Genomic DNA, 10,150 nt, shown 5'->3' on the forward strand with positions numbered 1-10,150 from the left:
GCAGATCACAGACATGACACAAAACTAAAGTCATTTCAAATGGCAACTTTCTGGCTTTAAGAAACACTATAAGAAATCAAGAAAAAAAGATTGTGGCAGTCAGTAACGGTTACTTTTTTAGACCAAGCAGAGGAAAAAAATATGGAATCACTCAATTCTGAGGAAAAAATTATGGAATCACCCTGTAAATTTTCATCCCCCAAATTAACACCTGCATCAAATCAGATCTGCTCATTGACATTGACCCTATGCCATGACATTGACCCTATGTGTCTTTTTGCAAGGAATGTTTTTGCAGTTTTTGCTCTATGGCAAGATGCATTATCATCTTGAAAAATGATTTCATCATCCCCAAACATCCTTTCAATTGTCCAAAATATCAACAAAAACTTGTGCATTTATTGATGATGTAATGACAGCCATCTCCCCAGTGCCTTTACCTGACATGCAGCCCCATATCATCAATGACTGTGGAAATGTACATGTTCTCTTCAGGCAGTCATCTTTATAAATCTCATTGGAAAGGCACCAAACAAAAGTTCCAGCATCATCACCTTGCCCAATGCAGATTCAAGATTCATCACTGAATATGACTTTCATCCAGTCATCCACAGTCCACAATTGCTTTTCCTTAGCCCATTGTAATCTTGTTTTTTTCTGTTTACGTGTTAATGATGCCTTTCTTTTAGCTTTTCTGTATGTAAATCCCATTTCCTTTAGGCGGTTTCTTACAGTTCGGTCACAGACGTTGACTCCAGTTTCCTCCCATTCGTTCCTCATTTGTTTTGTTGTACATTTTTCGATTTTTGAGACATATTGCTTTAAGTTTTCTGTCTTGACGCTTTGATGTCTTCTTTGGTCTACCAGTATGTTTGCCTTTAACAACCTTCCCATGTTGTTTGTATTTGGTCCAGAGTTTAGACACAGCTGACTGTGAACAACCAACATCTTTTGCAACATTGCGTCATGATTTACCCTCTTTTAAGAGTTTGATAATCCTCTCCTTTGTTTCAATTGACATCTCTCGTGTTGGAGCTATGATTCATGTCAGTCCACTTGGTGCAACAGCTGTCCAAGGTGTGTTCACTCCTTTTTAGATGCAGACTAACGAGCAGATCTGATATGATGCAGGTGTTAGTTTTGGGGATGAAAATTTACAGGGTGATTCCATAATTTTTTCCTCAGAATTGAGTGAGTCCATATTTTTTTCCTCTGCTTGGTCTAAAAAAGTAACCGTTACTGACTGCCACAATCTTTTTTTCTTGATTTCTTATAGTGTTTCTTAAAGCCAGAAAGTTGCCATTTGAAATGACTTTAGTTTTGTGTCATGTCTGTGATCTGCTTTTTTTTACAAAATTAAACAACTGAATGAACATCCTCCGAGGCCGGTGATTCCATAATTTTTGCCAGGGGTTGTACCCCCCTCAAACAAGGACTGCCTTATAGCCAGTTCCTTAGAGTATGGCGTATCTGTAAAAGGGACGAGGACTTTCAGGTGGAGGCCCACAAGCTCTTCCAAAAATTCATTGAAAGAGGATACCCTAGAAAGATTTTAGATGAGGAGTTTGCACGAGTCAATGAGCTAAATAGAAATGACCTTCTGTACAATACCAACACAAAAAAACAGAAAACCTTTTCTTGTGTGTTTAACACCACCTATTCACCACTTGGCCGCGCTATTTGTGATGTGGTTAAAAAAACATTGGCATATTTTGTCTGCTGATGACATTGGGAAAGACATTTTCAATACACTGCCACTTTTTTCTTTTTCCAGAGCAAAAAACATCCGGGATTGTCTTGTTCATGCAGACACTTATAGAGGGGTCAGCCGTACGGAATGTTTGGATAATGCCACTGGTTTTTTTCCATGTCGCAATTGTGCTGCCTGCTCCAACGCTAAAAAAGTTAATGTGTTTTTTAGCTTTGTTACAAAAAAGGAATATAGGATCAGAAAATTTATTACATGTAGATCAACTAATGTTGTTTACCTTTTGGTGTGCACTAAATGTGGTATTCAATATGTTGGTAAAACCACCAGACAGTTACGATGCAGGATTAATGAACACAAGAGCGCCATCCACAGAGAAGATCCCAAATCTGCAGTGGCTAGGCATTTTGCTGATGGCAATCATTCAATTGCAGACTTGGACTTTTGTGGCATTGACTTGATTACTCCAAGCAGACGAGGTGGCAGTACTGACAAATGTTTACTTCAATATGAATGTAGATATATTTACTACTTGAAAACTCTGTATCCAAATGGAATGAATGAAGAGTTGGATATGTCCTGTTTTTTGTAATCTATTGTGCTTTGTAATGTCTGTAAATAGCAGTTTTTTTGTAAGTGGTTTTAGTCTGATTGGTATGTGGTTGATTGGCCACTAATTGATGACACCTGATGAACGGCTCCAATGTCACACCCGGTTTGCACTGAGGAAAGTCCAGGGGGACTGAAACGTTTGCACTTTTCTTTTCTTTTTTTTCTTTTTCTTTCCTGGACCCTTTTGGGTAAGGCTCCTTTAAGAAAAAAAACATCCATCCATGCATCCATTTTCTTCCGCTTTATCCGGAGTTGGGTCGCGGGGGCAGCAGCTCAAGCAAAGCCGCCCAGACCTCCCGATCCACACACACCTCCCCAAGCTCCTCCGGGGGAACCCCAAGGCGTTCCCAAGCCAGCCGAGAGATGTAATCCTTCCAGCGTGTCCTGGGTCTTCCCCGGGGCCTCCTCCCAATGGGACGTGCCCGGAACACCTCTCCAGCGAGGCGTCCAGGGGGCATCCGGAAAAGATGCCCGAGCCACCTCAACTGACTCCAAAAAACATGATCTGAAAAAAACTCTGTTTGAGTTTGTGCTTCTGTGTGCGAGTCCTTCCTGCAAACAGTTTATGCTCTGCTTGACTACCGCACCAGAACCAAACAGGACTTGTGTAAAGAGCGCAACTCATTTTTTGCTAAGCTATACCATATCTCAAAAATTGTAATAGCTACAGCTATTTTTTTGGTGCCAAAATGTCCACAATGCACAAGTTTATATTCAACTTCAATATATTTATGGGAACTGCAATATTTTTAACGTAATAAGACACAAACCAAATTGCCATCCTTGAGTGTATGTAAACTACATATAGGCTGTATCTCAAGAACTGTTACAGATAGAGACCTAATTTTGGTGTCAAAATGTCCACAATATCCAAGTTTATATTTAACATCAATACATTTATGTGCTTAAATATTGATATTTTTTGAGTTATTTTGGAAAAACTACATTTTTGCATGTTTTCGGACGGCCATCTTGCATTTTGGGAGTGTTCCCGATTTTTTTTTATCTTTCTAGACTTTTAGTATGTTTTATAAAACAGTTTCAGGGTTCAAATGCCACCAAAATCATTTCTGTTGCAATTTGTTCCGGGTTGACCCCTTTTTTTTTCATAAAATGACTGGACTATTACTTTTACCTTGTTAACGAAGTGATAAAAAAGGACGTGCACTGTGTAAAACAAAATCTGAAAGATTATGAAAGAATGCCTCATGAAAGGATAAGTTCCCTTGTTAAAAAACTATAGTCATATTACAACATCATCAGCATACAGATGTGTGCTGACTTTTGATAATTGCATCATTTGTCAAAAAAATACTTGAAGTTGATCAACAACAACAAACAGGGAAGTTGAACAATCAAAATACACAAAATAATGCAAACAATCTACTTTTTTAAATCACCGACACAGTGGCAGTGAATGTCCGAAGAAACCTGGCCAGCACTGCATTTCGCTTTTCTCCTGAGGTAAAAGTTCCAAACCAACCCTGTTTCATTCTTGGACATTCCACTTTGTTTGTTTGTTTGCAGTTAGATGTAGCGCAAAAGTTCCTATATTAATTTAACACAACCAGCAATATATGATGTAAGAAATCAGAAAATGTACAGATTAATAACAACACTATACAAATGCAATTTTCAGAAAATGTTCATATATCCATCCTGATTCCATGTGAAAGTTACTATTTCCTATAAATTCTTCACTGTGTTCCAATAAGAGTCGCATGTAGATTTAAATTATTTTCCTCCACAACATGAAAGCATTTTTTTTTCTTGTTTGACAGTAACCTTTCCAAGATATTGGTTCAATTGCATTAATTTCCAAACATGTTTAAATTCTGCACTTCAAATTCTGATCAGGACTGTACAGCATAAGTTGAAAGATGGATATTATTCAAGTGTGATTCTTTACATTGTTTTAAGATCATCTCTTCACTACAATTACTCAGACTATTATTATGTAAGTACACTGAGGGACCTTTTCATTGTGGTTAAAGGTCAAAACAGGAATTTCTCATTTTCGGGGGGTGTTCAGTGGAACATTTGAGTAATTTAAATCACAGTCTGTTCTCCAGCCTCAGTGGGTGCAGACATCAAAATAGTGAGGGAATTTTTACATTTTGGCCCATTACCATGGCAACACTTCCTTTTCTGACATTCAAGTCTACAGAAAGTTGACATCTGCAACAACACTAGAGCACTGCGCTCACAGAGCGTAAACCTCCACCAACACTAATTTCCAATTCCACAAATTTTTACCTTGGAAAAATTTTCGAGGTCAAAGTCCTGTTAGAAGTGACTTTTCATAAGCTAAATTAGATGTCATCAAATGTCAGGAGTATGTATTTAGTTTGTGCACTTGAATCAAAGTTTTGTGCAGTGTTGCCAGATTTTTCTTTAATTCAACTTTTTTTGGTTTCTGAATTCTTTTAATTTTATGATCATTTTCAATAATATGATCATTTTCATAGAACATTGGTTATCTCTGCTATGCACAGTTGGTCATTGTTTTTTGGCGCTTGGCTTCTGACTGATAACTGGAAGATCAACAAACGGGTGTAAAATTGGAACCACCATTCCAATTTTGGTGGTGCAGATAAATCCATAACAAAATAAATAAATAAAATGAGTGATTGAAGCACTTTTGATTGAGATATAATGTAAAATATACACCGAATGGGCTTTCCAATGTTAAATTCAAACATTCACAAAATCCACAATCCGGATCAGATCCGGATCCAACTTTGTCAGGTGATAGTGAGTGGCTGGCAGTCTGCACCTCACTTTTAAATATTAGAGTGATTGGGACACGTTTGATTAAGATATAATGTCAAATATATATTAAATGGGGTTTTCAATGTTAAATTTAAATGGCCACAAAATCTGTAATCTGCATCAGATCCTGATCAAACTTTGTCAGTCGATAAAGGATACCATCCTACATAACAGTCTCAAATATGAAAGAAATTTGATCTTTTTTTGCCAGAGTTAAGAATTTTTAAAATTTGTTCAGTGTTACAAGATACAGATTTTTCCGATATTCCAAACATTTTTCTGACTTTGACCTTTGACGTTGAAAATTGAATCAGTTCTTGCCTATCAGGACATCAATCCTCTGTAAAAATTTCATAATGATATATGAAAAATTGTGGGTTACAGGCTGTTCACAGACACACAAACAAACAAACGGGCGAAAACATATCCTCCGACTAACTTCATTGGCAACGGTAATTACAGTAATAAGAATATGGTGCAATGTCCACGTGAGTGTGCAGGGACAGTTGGGTGAAAAAAAGCAGTTTGCGATTAGAAAATTCTTGTCCCCCGCCATGAAATAAGGGGACCATTGAAATGGACTCTGTGCGTCTGTGTCGCATTTTGAGAGCCCTAGATTTCCCCATTGACCCTTTCTGAGACTTTGATACCTGTGTCATATTGTAAATGGACACAAATGAAATGTGACATCTACGCATATGACCTTGACCCAGATTTACAAGGACATCTAAGATAACGGCCGACAAAGACACCCACCGTCTCACCCCAAATACCACTTTTTCTCTCCAAATATAAATTCTGGAGCTGACGTTTCTATTGAACACCTATAGCAAATCATGCACCTGACCCCCTTTCACATACTACATTTGACCTTGAACGTCAGGGTTGCAAAAGGATAAAAAAAAAAGAAAAAAAAGAACTTTGAGGTATATTTTACCTTCTCAGTACCAAATTTCTCTTCTAAAGCCTAAATTTGCATTGAACACCTATAGCAAATCATTCATCCCAGCTCCCTTGGGCCAACTGCATTTGACCTTGGACCTTAGGGTTAAGGTCGTGGATGAAAATTAATGGAAAACTACTCTTTCCTGTATTATTTGGCCTTAATTTTCACTGTCCCCCACCATGAAATAGGAGGACCATTGAAATGGACTCCATGCATCTATACATGCTTATTTGTTTAACTTGTCACCATGGTGTATCAGCATAAGTATTGGCTTGTTCAACTTCTGAATTTGTCCTTCAGTTGGTCGGGTTATTGAGGGGATGAGCTTGACCCCGAGGTTTGAGGTTTTCTAAGAAATATCTTTTACCTCATGACTATATTGCCAAAACCAAAAATTAGATTTTTGTTAGAATTAAATCCCACAGAAACATGCATACTCAAACACAGATGGTGAGAAGTGAATGATAAGAGTCACTAGAATCGCCTTTTTTCATTTGAGAAACATTACATTAGAGCTGGCCTTGTCTTTTTAAGGATGCTGAGATTTTAATCCACTTGTAACTTCATGATTGTATTATGGTAACGCCGTTTTATCTGGTCTGCCAAAGAAGACTACTCAAGGTCTCCAAATTGTTCAAAATGCAGCAGCTTGATATCCTGACTGGAGCCTGCAAGTTTGAACCCATCACTCCAGTGCTGACCTCTCTTCACTGGCTCCCAGTTTGGGTTAGAGCACATTTTAAAGTGCTCCTTATTTAATGGTTTAGCACCACAGAACTTATCTGACCTGATGCATTCATACGTGTCTGTTTGTATACTGCATTCCCAGGATTCTGGTCTTAAAGGTCTGGAAAGTCTGTTGGTGAGTGAGCTTTTTACTTTCATGTACCAGCTTTGTGGAACAGCCTGCATCTCAACATCAGGCAGCAATGTTCTGAAGTATTTAAAGCCAAGTGGAAGACCCACTTATTTACTGCTTTACATGAGTCATGAGTTGTGGTGCTATAGCCATGATTATAATTATATTAACTAATCAAACTGTAATTATTTGAATTGTTTGTTGTGCAGCACTTTGATGGAAAGCACTTAAAGCACATATTTTATTATTATTCTGTGATCATACTCACAAAATGATTCCACCCGCTCTGCCTGTATACAGTAGTGTTCAGAATAATAGTAGTGCTATGTGACTAAAAAGATTAATCCAGGTTTTGAATAGGCTGTTCATCTACAGTGATCTCCAATGCTTTAAAATGGACAAAAAAACCAGAGACGTGTGGAAGAAAACGGAAAACAACCATCAAAATGGATAGAAGAATAACCAGAATGGCAAAGGCTCACCCACTGATCAGCTCCAGGATGATCAAAGACAGTCTGGAGTTACCTGTAAGTGCTGTGACAGTTAGAAGACGCCTGTGTGAAGCTAATTTATTTGCAAGAATCCCCCGCAAAGTCCCTCTGTTAAATAAAAGACATGTGCAGAAGAGGTTACAATTTGCCAAAGAACACATCAACTGGCCTAAAGAGAAATGGAGGAATATTTTGTGGACTGATGAGAGTAAAATTGTTTTTTGGGTCCAAGGGCTGCAGACAGTTTGTGAGACAACCCCCAAACTCTGAATTCAAGCCACAGTTCACAGTGAAGCATGGTGGTGCAAGCATCATGATACAGTGAGGAAAATAAGTATTTGAACACCCTGCAGTTTTGCAAGTTGTCCCACTAAGAAATCATGGAGGGGTCTGAAATTTTCATCTTAGGTGCATGTCCACTGTGAGAGACATAATGTAAAAAAAAAAAAATCCGGAAATCACAATGTATGATTTTTAAATTTATTTGTATGTTACTGCTGCAAATAAGTATTTGAACACCTACCAACCAGCAAGAATTCTGGCTCTCACAGACCTGTTAATTTTTCTTTAAGAAGCCCTCTTATTCTGCACTCTTTATCTGTATTAATCGCACCTGTTTGAACTTGTTACCTGTATAAAAGACACCTGTTCACACACTCAATCAATCACACGCCAACCTGTCCACCATAACCAAGACCAAAGAGCTGTCTAAGGACACCAGGGACAAAACTGTAGAGCTGCACAAGGCTGGGATGGACTACAGGACAACAGGCAAGCAGCTTGGTAGAAGACAACAACTGTTATGATTATTTATTAGAAAGTGGAAGAAACACAAGATGACTGTCAATGTCCCTCGGTCTGGGATTCCATGCAAGATCTCATTTTGTGGGGTAAGAATGATTCTGAGAAAGCTCAGAACTACAGTCACAAAGATTACATTAGTAACACATGATGCTGTCATGGTTTAAAATCCTGCAGGGCAGCAAGGTCCCCCTGCTCAAGCCAGCACATGTCCAGGCCGTTTCAAGTTCACCAGTGACCATCTGGATGATCCAGAGGAGGCATGGGAGAAAGTCATGTGGTCAGATGAGAGCAGAATAGAGCTTTTTGGAATCAACTCCACTTACCATGTTTAGAGGATGAGAACAACCCCAAGAAAACCATCCCAACCGTGAAGCATGGGGGTGGAAACATCATACTCTGGGGGTGCTCTTCTGCAAAGGGGACAGGACGACTGCACCGTATTGAAGGGAGGATGGATGGGGTCATGTATTGTGAGATTTTGGCAAACAACCTCCTTCCCTCAGTAAGAACATTGAAGATGGGTCATGGCTGGGTCTTCCAGCATGACAATGACCCCAAACACACAGCCAGGGCAACTAAGGAGGGGCTCCGTAAGAAGCATTTCAAGGTCCTGGAGTGGCCTGGCCAGTCTCCAAACATGAACTCAATAGGAAATCTTTGCAGGGAGCTGAAACTCCAAACCTGAAAGATCTAGAGAAGATCTGTATGGAGGAGTGGACCAAAATCCCTGCTGCAGTGTGTGAAAACCTGGTGAAAAACTACAGGAAACGTTTGACCTCTGTAATTGCAAACAAAGGCTACTGTACCAAATAATGACATTGATTTTCACATGTGTTCAAATACTTATTTGCAGTAGCAACATACAAATAAATTATTAAAAAAAAAAATCATACATTGTGATTTCCAGCTTTTTTTTTTTAGATTATGTCTCTCACAGTGGACATGCACCTAAGATGGAAATTTCAGACCCTTCCATGATTTCTAAGTGGGAGAACTTGCAAAATCGCAGGGTGTTCAAATACTTATTTTCCTCACTGTATGGGCATGTTTCTCCTACTATGGTGTTGGGCCTATATATCGCATACCAGGTATCATGGATCAGTTTGGATATGTCAAAATACTTGAAGAGGTCATGTTGCCTTATGCTGAAGAGGACATGCCCTTGAAATGAGTGTTTCAACAAGACAATGACCCCAAGCACACTAGTAAACGAGCAAAAGCTTGGTTCCAAACCAACAAAATTAATGCCTCACAGATGTGAAGAAATCATGAGTTATACAACTAAATACTAGTTTAGTGATTCACAGGATTGCTAAAAAGCAGTTTGAACATAATAGTTTTGAGTTTGTAGCATCAACGCGCAGATGCTACTTACTATTGTTGTGAACACCCCCTTTTCTACTTTTTTTTTTTACTAATAGCCCAATTTCATAGCCTTAAGAGTGTGCATATCATGAATGTTTGGTCTTGTTGCATTTCTGAGAATCTACTGGTACCTTGTTTCCCATGTAACAATAAGAAATATACTCAAAACCTGGATTAATATTTTTAGTCACATAGCACTATTATTATTCTGAACACTACTACTACTACTGTATATCACAGTCATAATTCTTTTGTAATGAAAATCTCAATTAACAAGTTGATCAAAATTCTGTAGTTGTAATTGACATACATGATGAATTTTAAAAACAAGTAAATTGCCCATAACGACAAGCAAGACAAGTGTAAGTTGATATTTGGTGGTCAGCCCATCTGATTTTCTCCAAAAGTTAGGTTCTCAAATATAAACAGTCGAGACATTTGAGCAACATTTGCGAGCATTTCAGGGCTTCTTTTACATTTCCGACTTGAAACCCAACATTCAGTAAAACAAAAAAAAGTATTTATATACTCAACAAAAATATAAACGCAACACTTTTGGTTTTGCTCCCATTTTGTATGAGATGAACTCAAAG

General features: G+C 38.3%; 1 long non-coding RNA gene across 1 annotated transcript; it reads left to right on the forward strand.

The window, feature by feature from the left end:
- Positions 1–2,142: 2,142 nt before the first annotated feature.
- On the forward strand, positions 2,143–6,277 carry LOC117528304. Its single transcript, XR_004565728.1, has 3 exons — positions 2,143–2,154; positions 4,399–4,401; positions 6,019–6,277. It is a non-coding gene; the product is annotated as an uncharacterized LOC117528304 (long non-coding RNA).
- The last annotated feature ends 3,873 nt before the right edge of the window (positions 6,278–10,150 follow it).

This window comes from Thalassophryne amazonica, chromosome 16 (assembly GCF_902500255.1).
Source record: "Thalassophryne amazonica chromosome 16, fThaAma1.1, whole genome shotgun sequence".
In the NCBI taxonomy this organism is placed as follows: Eukaryota; Metazoa; Chordata; class Actinopteri; order Batrachoidiformes; family Batrachoididae; genus Thalassophryne; species Thalassophryne amazonica.